At 31.0% G+C, this 12,991-nt stretch overlaps 1 protein-coding gene across 2 annotated transcripts in view; it reads left to right on the top strand.

Moving 5' to 3' along the window:
* LOC129943363 (titin) overlaps positions 1-12,991 on the top strand; it is a 140,603-nt gene that overhangs the window by 59,577 nt on the left and 68,035 nt on the right. The window lies entirely within an intron of this gene.

The following is a 12,991-nucleotide window of genomic DNA, read 5'->3' as shown; positions in this document are numbered from 1 at the left end:
TGTTTAACCACGATTGTACAATTCCTTCCATGACTAGAAACGAAATCAAAAATTATCATTTCTTCATTTAATCGCTTCTTAACAAGCTTTTCGGTGAGTGAAGCAACTCAGATGAATGATAAATTCGGTTCATGATGGCAACCCTGAAAACAAATCACAAACCGATCAACAAAACTATTCACAGCGATCCAGTGTGTTTTCAGTCGACCCACTTCAATAATTTTTGTCTGTATGTGTTTTGTGTATTACATCTTGTCACACACGGTGATCATAATAAATTAAATATATTAACCAAAAACAAAAAGAACAACAACAATTATTATTTAGTTCATTATGATCGGAGGAGCAAAACGCTCTCAAAAAGTAACAAACTTGTTTTGCTGTTCGATGGTGATGATGATCGGTGGTGGTGATCTTTCATAAATTTATATTTATTTTTATTTTATTTTATTAAATTTTGTTGTTGTTTGCTTTTTTGCATCTGTTTTTTTCTTCTTCTTCTTCTCTTTGTATAAACGTTCGTTTATTGTATAAATATCTTTTACTCCGCGATATATAAGTAAATCTTTATGAGAATAAGAATTTATAGGGTTTTAGTTTGGTCTAAACGGAGGACGATCTTCATTCAACTTGCAAATCAACAAGAAGCAAACATTATAAACTTATTTTACCCATAAACGAAGACGAAAGAGGCCCTGAAAATATTTCATTGAATAAATATAAATCGAACGATCGCATCTTTTTCTTTTTGCAAAATAAAAACAAAAATATCTTTGAGGTATTTTGTGTTGGTTTGGTGTCATCGAAAGGAAGAAGAGAAGGAAAGAAGATAGCTGCAGATGCGCGCCTTTTTTATAGCATAATTCATTTTGTAAAAGAAAAAAGATTGGTTGTTCGGTTTGTAAAGGGTGGTAGACTTGGAAAAGGTTAACATTCAAGGCTAACAAATAATTCCTATGTAATAAAACGATAAATAGTTTTGTTGATACTTTTTTTTAAATACAGCCCAATTAAAATACATATTAAAATCCACACATTTGATTTCATTTATAAGATCTAAAAAGTTCCTAAGAAGTCCACATAACATTGGTTTTTCTGTTGAAAAACATACACATTTTTAAAAGTATATTAAGATGTTCTGAGTTCGGTTCTTAAAAAGGCCGTTTTAAAAATGCTAAAGACCAAAAACGGGGTTTTTTGAGCTAAGTAGAAACTCAAAAAATCACTCAACAATTAATTTTAAATTGTGTGATGATTTTCCAAGCATAAATATTTGTCTTCTAAATACAGTTTGAATCATTTCAGCAACTTAATCAGTTTCTGTAAACTTTTATAGTTTTGAAAAACACGTTTTGGAGTTAATTTTTCGTGCTGAAATCGATTTTGAACTTTGAATACTGTTTAGAACATATTGTTTAGTATATTACAAAAATTTAAAGGTCTGGAATAGATTTTGAACTTTGAATACCTCTAAGAACATATTGTTTAATATATTTCAAAAACTTGATGTAAAAGAAATGTTTAGAGGACGGATTCGTTACATGAAAAAAATTATTTTCAATCCATTTTACCTTTATGTAGAATACTCTTTTTTTAGCAGAAATGGTTCAACGTAAGATTAATTTGATAAACGTGAAATTTGTTCACTTGTGAAAATGGTATGAAATACTAAAATATTTCAACTGATATCGAAGATTAAACATACCTGGGTTTATACAAGAATTTGTTCAACTTAATCTTTGATGAAAATTAAGGGAAATTAGTCGCACTGATCAATTTTTTAACAACGATAAAGCAACGTTAAATGGAAATTTACCCACTAACGTCAAAATTGGGTTCGTAATATCGTTCAAACTTGTTTACAAAATTTGGTCTCAAAATCATGATCTATCAAAATACATCAATTAAAATAAGACACTTGCAAAAACATACGGCAAAGTAGGGCTACTTTAACACGTTTTTTGCACAGTTTTTGAGATACAAAAAATTAGGTTGACGTAATTAAAATATGTTCATCGTACCGACCTTACAATCGGATCTTTGTTCGATCCACAGGTTGTTATGTAAAGTGCAGCACAAGGATCCAAGAATGCCGCGTTACTTTAAAAATAATGTTTCATTGAGTTGACTGACGAAGTGACGACCTAGACCCCTTTAGGTTAGGTTAGGTTAAAGTGAATGTAAAAGATGGAAACAGAAAGTTTAATGGCCTATTGTGATACACCATGAATCTTGAGGCTTCCTCCTAAGCTCAATGAACCAGTTTGAGTCCCTTACGAAACGTGAAAGGCTGATTTTGCTGATATGATTTAGATCGTTTAAGCAGAATTCTCCTAGGTAATTCTTGCGTTTTCGAGCCAGAGCAGGGCATGTATTTAAGTCATTGGAGAATACGCCTAGTCTCGTGGAGTGCTCTCCTATTGGACAGTGTCCGTTTATGACACCTATTATCGAGCTTATAGGCGATCTGCTTAGAGATTGTGACCTGACACGTGGTGATGTTGTTCCACCTGGTGCCTGCCCTCCTCACAGCGTCTTGCATTAGCAGCAGTTTACAAGTAGCAATTGGTATGCCAGTACTTGCCAAACGTGGTAGGATGGGCTCTACTGTACCATTCCTGGCGAGTTCATCTGCCTTACAGTTACCTGGATGATGTCTGGAATGCAAAGGTGAACATTAATTGTTGTGCCATCTCCATTAGAAATAATCGACAGTTATGGACTGTTATAGAGTTTGTAGAGACAGATTCCAGTGATTTGATAGCAGTATGACTATCTGAGAAAATACGGATTTAGGCCAGGACAAGACTTCTTTAATCGCCAAAAGTTCCATCTGGAACACGCTACAATGATTGGGAAGGCGGAATGAGAGACTTAATTTCAGTCGTTCAGAGAACACACCCCCACTAACCTTCTTTTGTGTTTTAAATTGGCACAATTCTGACCGTCATTTTGTTTTTAGCGACGATGAAATCGATAAAATCTGACCCTAGGGTTTTGTTCTTGAAGACATTGCCATTGAAAAGACTGGTTGACTTATTTATCCAGATATTTGATGTTCGCTACAATTCAATAATCAACTGGTCATTACACGTATCAAAACTAATTTGTCAGTTATCATATTTCTGCTATCTTCAGTACTAGGGTTTGGACGAGGCACTTTGAATGTTTGTGCAGCCTTTTTCTTTGACCTCCCGACGAACTGCATCCATAGCTTTTCCCAGGTTATCCACTGTATAATTCTTGTAAGGTTTTGATAGGAGATTCTTTTGATATACATCCACGCAGCATTCTTATACATTGACTATCTCTAACAACACAAATAAAGCACTTGTTTTATTGGACTGAATCTGAAATTTGGCTAACTAAAGCGATTTTCTTAAATATTTTAAGTTTTTCCAAAACGAGGTGTCATTTTGATTCTTATAAAAATTAGAATTTTTTAACAGAAAGCAATTAATAGAAAAAGTAATGATTGTCGTTCTCGATACCTTAAAGAATTCCATATTTATGATCTTGAATCAGAACTGGTAAAGATATTATTTTCTAGAAATAATACGACCAAGAAGCATTCCTTGCAAAACTGGTAAATGTGATGGACAAAATTGAAGGCTTTTCAAAATAAAACCTTTCAATGAAAAATCTTAGGTTAAATAATTGTGGAGATATTGAAAAACCCCACTTATATCAAAAGAACTTTAACAAGGCTCACTTAAGACTGATTCCTGTTAAAACCTTCGTTCTATGTAAATTTTACACCATCATCGTCGTGGACAAGATTTCAAAAAAAACCTTCTTTTCTTTAAATAAATAAAAATAAAAATTTGTTTTTTTTTCTTTGAGTTGTTTAATTACACGTAAACACCCTGTTTGTTTATGCATTTATTTTAGCTGATATTTGTTTTACTTCGTTTTGAATGAAGGTGAATTGATTGAGGAAGGCTTTATAGGTAGGTAGGTATAAGGCGTAAGGTACTCACATGTACCGACTTCAACAACGACGACGATGAAGATGATGATGACGACGAACCCAACCTTCGGATGTGTATTTATATTTGATGTCAGACGCCTTTTTATTCATCTCTCTCTCTTTCAAAACAGTCACACAAGTCCCATCCCAGAACCTCTAGAGACCCGAGCAAGCCTGAGATTGCATTAAGAAAAGATGGCACAAAATAAAGTATCTATACCTACCTTCTAGATTGTATATTGTGCGCGATATCTTTCCTCATTTGCATATGTAAATGCAATTTGCACAACCTAATGGCGAATATGTTCAAATTCACTATAAACATAATAATGTATATACACAATGATGCAGAGGCAGATAGACAGAGAAGACTGTTGTGATATTTCTTCTCTTTTTTTATATAAACATATATGTATGTATATTTTCGACTGCACAAATAAAAAATTAAGATGCAAGGAAGGGTGCGCTGCCGATACCGATGCCGCTGTCACTGCCACTGCACTGGATGCAAAAACAAAATGTATATAGATACATCTGTAAATGTATCTGAAAGATATATACACAGGGAGAGGTGTATTGAATTTTAAATTAAAATAAATTATTGAGATTTAGAATTATATTTTTTTTTTGTTTTAATGTAATTTTATTATTTATGTTATGAATTTTGAATCTCTACCTTAGCCTAGATACTAAAGAAAGGGACAAAAATGTATATGGAAAGATACTTACATAGATATGCACATTAATAAGAATGTGAAAGATCTTTTATAAAATCGGATTATTACCTTCGTTATGTTTGGTTAAAATTGTAGGGCAGTATTCTATTTGTTTATTTGGTAAAGGCGCTCGGGCTCAGGCTCAGGCTCAGGCTCGCTCAGTTAAGCCGATTAAGTTGAAGTTAAAAGGGCAATATAGAAATGATTTTGAAAACAAAAAACAATCAGAATTGTAAAAATCCATTCAGCTTTGTCAAAGTACACATTTTTCCATTTAATCATAAGAAATCAAAAAAATACTGACGTTTCGATTGATTTTTTAACCTTTTTCTGACAATTGAGTGGGTATAGGTATTTAAACTTTAAGTTTAAGTGATTTAGGAACATCATATGAGGCTGATGTTAGGCATTTAAAAGTAATAATGTTCAACAAATTGATGGGTTTTGTCATTAATCTTCAGCAAAAGAAAGGAGATACCTTATTTTTTTTAATGACAATCAGCTTTGAAAACTACATAGGATTATTCCAATGGCATTTTAAAGCACTTAAAGATTTGTTCTTCACATCAACACATGTAGTAACCTTAAAAATGTTTATTTTTCACAAAAAAGGATCAAAATTGGAATCCAATTTCAAAGAATCTAAGTTTCAATTTTTAATTATTTTCGATGAACTTTTGATTTTTGTATACAACATCGTTTTACACAAAAAGTCTTTAAAGTTAAATTCCCAAAATTAAATAAGTCTTTGCGGCAAAGGTCCTTACCAAAAAAATAATTTGAACTAAAGCAGTGTGGCAATTTTCATGATGAATTTTAAGTTTCCAGTATTTTTTCACGTTTTAAACCAAAAATTCACATTTCTATAAACATGTCTTTTTAATACTTGGCGAAGTTTCTAAAAAAAGACAGTTTTTGAATTAAAAACATGTCTTGCAACTTATTATTTCAAACAATTTTTGTTGATGTGACATATGAATGACAACTCCAACCCTGACATGACTCGCACACAAAAATGGTTAAGAGTTGTAAGCCACTAGGCTCTGGTCCTCTGTGGACTCTTAAGCCAAATAATTTATTTATATTTTACGTAATAAAGGGGCGTTTCATCCACTTACTTTTTGAATTGTTATCAACAATTTATGATGCTTTTCCAATTATTGTTAAATAATGAAATTTGGTACGCCTGTCAATCACTTGATATTTCAAGTCAATGTCACCCCTTAAACACATTGAGATCCAGATAGAAAGTGAAAAAATCGATTAAGCGCAGGCTGTCACAAAAACCATACACTTTTTAGAAAAGGTTGTCTGAAATCAATGGTTCTCGTTATCAAAAACAAAAGCCACAGAAATGAGATTTAAGGCGAATAAAAATGGAGACATAACGATCTTTATTGTGTTTGACAAAAAATTAAATCAAAATTTTTTATAACTTTCAGTTCTTTGCCGTGAAAGAAAAAAAAATTAAAATTTCAACGAAAAAATTCGAAATACTTTATTTTTAAAATTTTTGAAACTTAAATGTTTAGATGTGTCATTTTCTTGTGATTGTGCAACAGAACAGAGTTTTTAAGAAAACACTTAAACAAAATTGAAAACTCGTATTTTTTTATCTCAACGTTGTCAAAAGAACAGCGGATTGGAACTAACAATAGGTCTTTGTGTTTTACCAATTGCCGCTGTTAATGTTTACGAATTAATTACTTTTTAGTGCTTGATTGATACGAGTATGTGGCGGTATTTTTAAAAAAATGAAGTTTTGGGATTCAGTTTTGTTTCATAACATTTTTGTATACATTAATATGGAAGCAGTTTTTTGTTAACGATATTCAATGATAGTACTGCAATTTGCAAACACAAATTTTGGGGACTTCCTAATATTTTTATTGTGAAATACAATAGCAAAAATACAATAGACAAAAATGGTTGCACCAATTTCAGCCCTTAAACAAATTAAAAGGTCCATCTTCGATTTTCATTCCTTATAGATTGATTATGGTTAGAATTTTGTAAATAACGTTATTAAACGTAATTAAATGATCTAAGAAACACGTACGTGTTTAATTTTTGTAAATACATTGAACTCTTCAAAAGTTATTCATCATTGAAGTCAAAATTAAGGTAAATTGTAGTTTTAACCGTTTTTGACCTATTTACTCGACTCAACAGACCAAATTGATATTGCACATTATTTTTTAAATAAAACTTAGGACTCAAATTTTTGATTTCACACGATATGATATATTTTGAATTAAGAAAAGTTTTGGGTTCCTTGTAATAACGCGTTTTGGATTCAATAAATACAAATTTGATCATAAATAAATATAACAGTGGTGCTCAAAAGATATAAACAGTAATGACTACTTTTGGAGTATCGGCGCCGATAACTATTCACTTTCGTAGACCTTACAAATTTCAAGGTATTCTCGAAAACAACATTTAATTTAAGTCGGTTTAAGTTCAACATTCCGAATAAAACAGAAAATGTATGCATTAACAATGTTTATATCTCAAAACTTCATCTCTTTGAGTCTGACATTCTCAAAATTAAAATCTAGCTCAAACTCTGCTCCAGATGAAATTCCATCTCTGGGTCTGAAGCAATTTCAATTCACATTAATGTTCCCACTACTAATAAATTTTAATAAATCTCTCTGTACTGGCGAATTTCTTGATGAGTGGAAGTTCTCATATGTATGTAAGTCCTATTTACAAAGCTGGTCCAAAAAATCTTGTAAAAAATTACATCTCTCTGCAATACCTAAATTATTTGAGCTTATAGTAAAAGATCGTTTGTATTTTAGTATAAAAGTGCATATTTGCGTTGAACAACATGGGCTTATGTCAGGCAAGTCTACTTCAACAAATCTTAATCTTTATTGTAAATATGTCGTCGATTCATTAGAATCTGGTTATCAGGTAGATATTTTCTACACAGACTTTGTAAAAGCTTTTGATTCTTTTTGTCATGAAATTGTTCTAGCTAAACTTCGAGCTTTTGGCATTCACGGATTGCTTCTGAAATGGATTTCCAGCTAAGCTACCTTTATAAAAGAACACAATGTGTGAAATTGGGGAGATTTTTCTCTAATATCGTACAAGCTTCATCAGGATGTAGCCATCTGGGACCATTTATTTTCAATATATATGTTAATGATATCCCCTCTCTTCTTAAAAATGCATCTTGTTTGATGTATGCTGATGACATGAACATTTTTCTTTGTATCCAAAATGGAATTGATCAGCAAAATCTTCAAAATGATTTAAATGTTGTATCTGATTGGTGTAATAGAAATATCCTTCCATTAAATATCACAAAGTGTTTACGGCACATCGTATTTTAGTTCCAATGATCCACAACTAAACTACCATATGTTCAACCAGATACTTGATCGCCAATTTGAGATTCGTGATCTTGGAGTCATTTTTGATCCGAAGTTGTCTTTTTCGTTACATGTAGATTATGTAATTCCAAAGGCTAATTTAATGCATGGTTTCGTCAAGCGAAACAGCAACGAGTTTTCTAACCCATATGCTCTGAAATCAGTGTACATGTCATTAGTTCGTCCGATCCTTGAGTATTGTTCAATTGTTTGGTGTCCTTCTACTTCGATTGGGATAACTCCTATTCAAAGAGTTCAAAAGAAATGGAGAATTGATACTCCTTCATATCCGTCAAGATGTGCTTTGATTGGACTTGACTCTTTACAAAAAAGCTTTCTGTTCATTGTGTACTGTTTGTACATGATGTATTTTGGTACCGTATCAAATGCCCACAAATCATTTATAATTTTGAAATCTGTATTCCGGAGAGAAGATTGCGTCTTCGTCGTTTCTTTAACAATCCTAAACATAGATGTAATTATGGTTGCAATGAACCATTTTCTAGATGCATACAATTTTTCAACACTATATGTAATGAACTTGATCTTTCTACAAACAGATGTGAATTTAAAATCCAATTACAAAGCATATTATAAGTTAGCTTTAAGTATTTAATTATATTTTTATATACAAATTGTAAGTAATCTGTAAGATTTATATCGGTAGATGAATAAATAAATACATTTTTACTTTTCTTACTTTCATACATTAATGAATACAAATTTTGATTAGTTTTTGAACAATATCAAAATTTCTTGAAACAATTTTAAAAATCTAGTGCAAAATTGGATACAAAATTCCACAAAATTTCCTCTCGCATTTTTTTAAAAACATTTATTAACATCAGACAGAAATTGTGACAACTTTGATTTTCTTCTTGACTGTGTAGTAGAAACATTTAAATTCGGTTGTTGTCTTATTCCAACAGTATGGCTCATCGCTCAACAACTTTTTCAAAATAAAATGCCACAAGGCCCAAAATCAATGTCATATTACTTAAATCAATTATAAAATATTATAACGACCAAATTACTAATTGAAATGTCACCCAAAAGATGTCATGTGTTTCAACATTCGGATATTCTGACAAAACGTTTGTTTATTTTTGATATTCTTTAAAAACGTTTGTTCATTTTGATGCTACGTCATTTTGAGTTTTAAATTTTACCCCCAAACCGAATCATTAAACCAAAAAATGTTAGATCGGTTAAAAACTCAAAACATCAAGAAAGCGTAACAAATGTGTTTGGCCTTATTTTAATTTCAAAAAGCGAAATACGGGCAATTTTCAAAGCGATATACAAATAAATGTAGTTTGCTTCCAAATCCTATAGTGAGCCCATGCAGGAGGATTGCAGAGAAGCACATCTAAAAGCTCAACCATCCAAAATGTTATGGAAATTATTACATTACTAAATTTGGCCGTTACGATATTGAAAGGCGGTTTTGATGATATGACATTTGTCATCAAGCTAACGAGTAAAGCTTTTTAAAATCAATTTACTTTTTTTACTATATTTCAAAAACACTTTGCTTCATTTTTTCAATCATTTTCCCTTACTTAAATTTCATCGTTTTTTTCTAAATTTGTCGATACAATATTTTCATTTGTTCATCAACTGTTTTCAACAATCAAAAAATAATTCAATTCCTGTTTGTTTCGCCCTTTATAAAATACCAATTTGTAAGTTTTTATTTATGTACGTATTTTACTTTTAGTAATTTAAGTATTAATTCTGTTTGGAAAATAAACAATTCCAAGAATATTTCTTGTTTCTCGTTTTGAATTTGGAAGATTTAATCTTGTCCCTATATTTATTATTTGGCAATCCAATTGGCGAAGAAACAACATTTATTTCGGCTTTGTGACGTTTCCTTAGTGACAATTTCTACGACGTTTCTCTTTTTGGGCTTTTTTTCATAACTTGGTTTTAATATTGTTGGGTGATATGGCATAAGAAACGATAAATATACCATAATCTTCGTAATACCCAAATTAAATGTCAAAAAGGCCAACCCCTATGTCATAAAACCCAACTTCAAAATTAAAAATATTTTAAGGCAAAATCAAATTTTACAATTTGGGCGATCATTATTTAAGATTTATTTGGGCATTACGACATTTGTTTTGGGTTGTTTTTGGCGATTTTCTTTTATGTTTTTTGGTGACCAATTTTGGGCTTCACGACAATTTAGTTTGATCACTTCATATTTTCAAAACTTTCATTGTTTTATCAATGAAACCATTTTCTCTAAAGATTCTAAATTAAAACGTCGGAAAGTAATTGTTTATTGTATTTATTCAACTGAAAAATGATGCCTAATCAATGAAGATTAATGATTCCGTGAGAATTTCAAATTTAACCATTTATTTTCAAAAAATTATTACCGTGTTTCTTTGTTCTATTTTTAGGATCAGAGCAAATTCTTTTGTATAAAATGTATTAAAATTGAGGAACTGCATAAATTTTTCTTTTTTTTGTGCCCACTTTAGTTGCTGAGAATAAGTTGATCAACGAAAAAACAAGTAAGAAATAGTCCAGCGGATTTAAATCGATAGAACTTGAAGGCCACGCCACGCCAAAGGCCCGCGACGCTACATAATGATTTCACCAAAAGTTTCTTTCAATAAATATATTATTTAGTTAGCTTTACCGGAACCGAAGTAAAAAGAAAGTCTATTCATTATGAAATATCCAACTAAATTGTCCCTGAATCCTGTGACAGCTGTCAAAAAGACAGACTACGGAAAAAGTTTTACCAGATTGAAAAAAATTCTTTAAAAGAACATTCGTTAGTAAATATATTCACTTTCCATATGAAGTTATTGTAATGGGTCCGATGTATCAAATTGAAATTTTAGACATTGCTCGACGTTTCAAGGTCCCTAGAGTCGAAATAAAACATTTTTAGAAAGATGTCTGTGTGTACGTAAAATCGAAAATTGTACGAATAAAAAATAATTTCATCTCCAAAAAAAATTTTTTGCAACAAAAAATAACGATTTTAACCCCTGGTAACATTTTGAGAAAAATCGAATTAACAGCTTTTTTTACAAAAAATAAAATCAAAAAGAAAATTTAACAAAATTTCGTAAAAAATTAATTTTCGACTCAAATATCTTTTCAGAACTTTGAAATTATGGCTTCCAACTTATTTTAACATATAAGAAATATTGTTTTCAACTTTCGGAACAATTTAACTATCATGACAGTGTTTTTACAAAAAATAAAAACTTTATTAAAAAAAATTAATAAAAGTTGGTAAAATTGGTTTTCGACTCAAATATCTCTTTAAAACTTTGAGATACTGGCTTTTAACTACTTTTATCTTTACAAAAAAAATTGTTTTCAACATTCATTAAAATTTTGAGAAAAATCGCATTGAAATTTTTCTTACAAAAAATAAAAAAAATTTGTTTGATTTCTCAAATCATTTGTTAAAAGCCACTTTTGCCTATATAAGAAAGCCTTAAATACGTCAATGTCCATAATCTGACCGAAATTTAAAGAAAAAAACTTCTTTTATGACCTTTTTTGAACAAAAAAAGAATTAAACTTTCAAAAACATCAAAATACAAAATTTATTGCAGCTACCACTTAGCGTATCTTAATGCTTTGACACGAATGCCCCAGAATACATATGTACATATAGGACTATAGGTATATCGATATACATATAAATACTTTAAAATGTGTAAAACTAAACATGTAATTTATAAAACTTAAAAAGAGCTCTCTACCTTTATAAAGATGCATAAAACTATACATAGTATCTTATAGATACAAATATATCTAAACATTAAAACCACTTTAAAAACGAAAGAAGCAAAATAATAAAAATGAAAAAGTTCAACTTATAATTGGCGGTTGTTGGGTTGCATGTCACCTCATTATTTATTAATCCGAATGTGATGTTTAATTAGAGTATAGGAAGCCAGGGGCGGACTTGGAGGTGGGTTCGACTTGAATGTGGTGACGTTTGAAAAGAGTTTTTGTTTTTCGTCAAACTTATATGAATTTTAAATTAGTCATTCTGACGCAATACCTATCGATTATTAATTGTGGTTTAGGTTTTATTTTTCTTTCTGGTGATTTGTATAAGAAAAAAACACATCATCGAGGCATGAGTTTTGCTTTGAAGTGAGTAGGTGTCATTTTGCGGCATGACACATGCAACAACATATGTCACTGGTGTTCTCATGGCTCACGCAGTGACACATAATTATTTTTGTGTGTGTTTTAAGATATTTTATGTTATTTAACAAACATTCTGGAATGTCTTTTTGTTTGCTGTCAAGGTTTGTGCCCCCTCAAGTGGCACAATGCACAAATATTTGTCAAGATTATTGGAAATGGAAGAGCCCGAGATGTCTCTGATGTGTCTCTTGCGTCGCTATAAAAATGTGTGGAACTCAAAACCCAGGGGTACACTCTATTATACCACTCTAACTCCATATGCACGGAATCCGGAAAGTAGAAGTAGGTATACAAGGGTGTGGTGCCCTACCTGATGTGCTACAATGTCTGAAGAATGACATATGAACAAGTGTTGAAATATACATTACACTTACACTCCTCCTCCTCCTACTTTTGGGTCGGGTTCAGTTCGAGTTTGGGTATGAACGAACTTACATAATACAAAGTTTACTGACTTTTTACAATAATTTATACCCATAAGATGGGAACTGTACATTTTTGTATGTTTATAGAAAGTTAAAATAATTGAAAAATTTAATCAAAACACGAAAGAAGAGAAAAACAAATTTATAGAGACAGACGTCACACAACATATATCGACATCGAAAAGAAATTACCACCCGATTTGAGATACAATGCTGTCTTGATGATGCTTTTATAGATATTGTTACTGTCGGATACATATTTTATTTCATGGATAATGGATTTGAGATGTTTTA

Source organism: Eupeodes corollae, chromosome 1 (assembly GCF_945859685.1).
Source record: "Eupeodes corollae chromosome 1, idEupCoro1.1, whole genome shotgun sequence".
In the NCBI taxonomy this organism is placed as follows: Eukaryota; Metazoa; Arthropoda; class Insecta; order Diptera; family Syrphidae; genus Eupeodes; species Eupeodes corollae.
The sequence above is the reverse complement of the archived record's forward strand: the minus strand, read 5'-3'. Positions and strand labels throughout refer to the sequence as shown.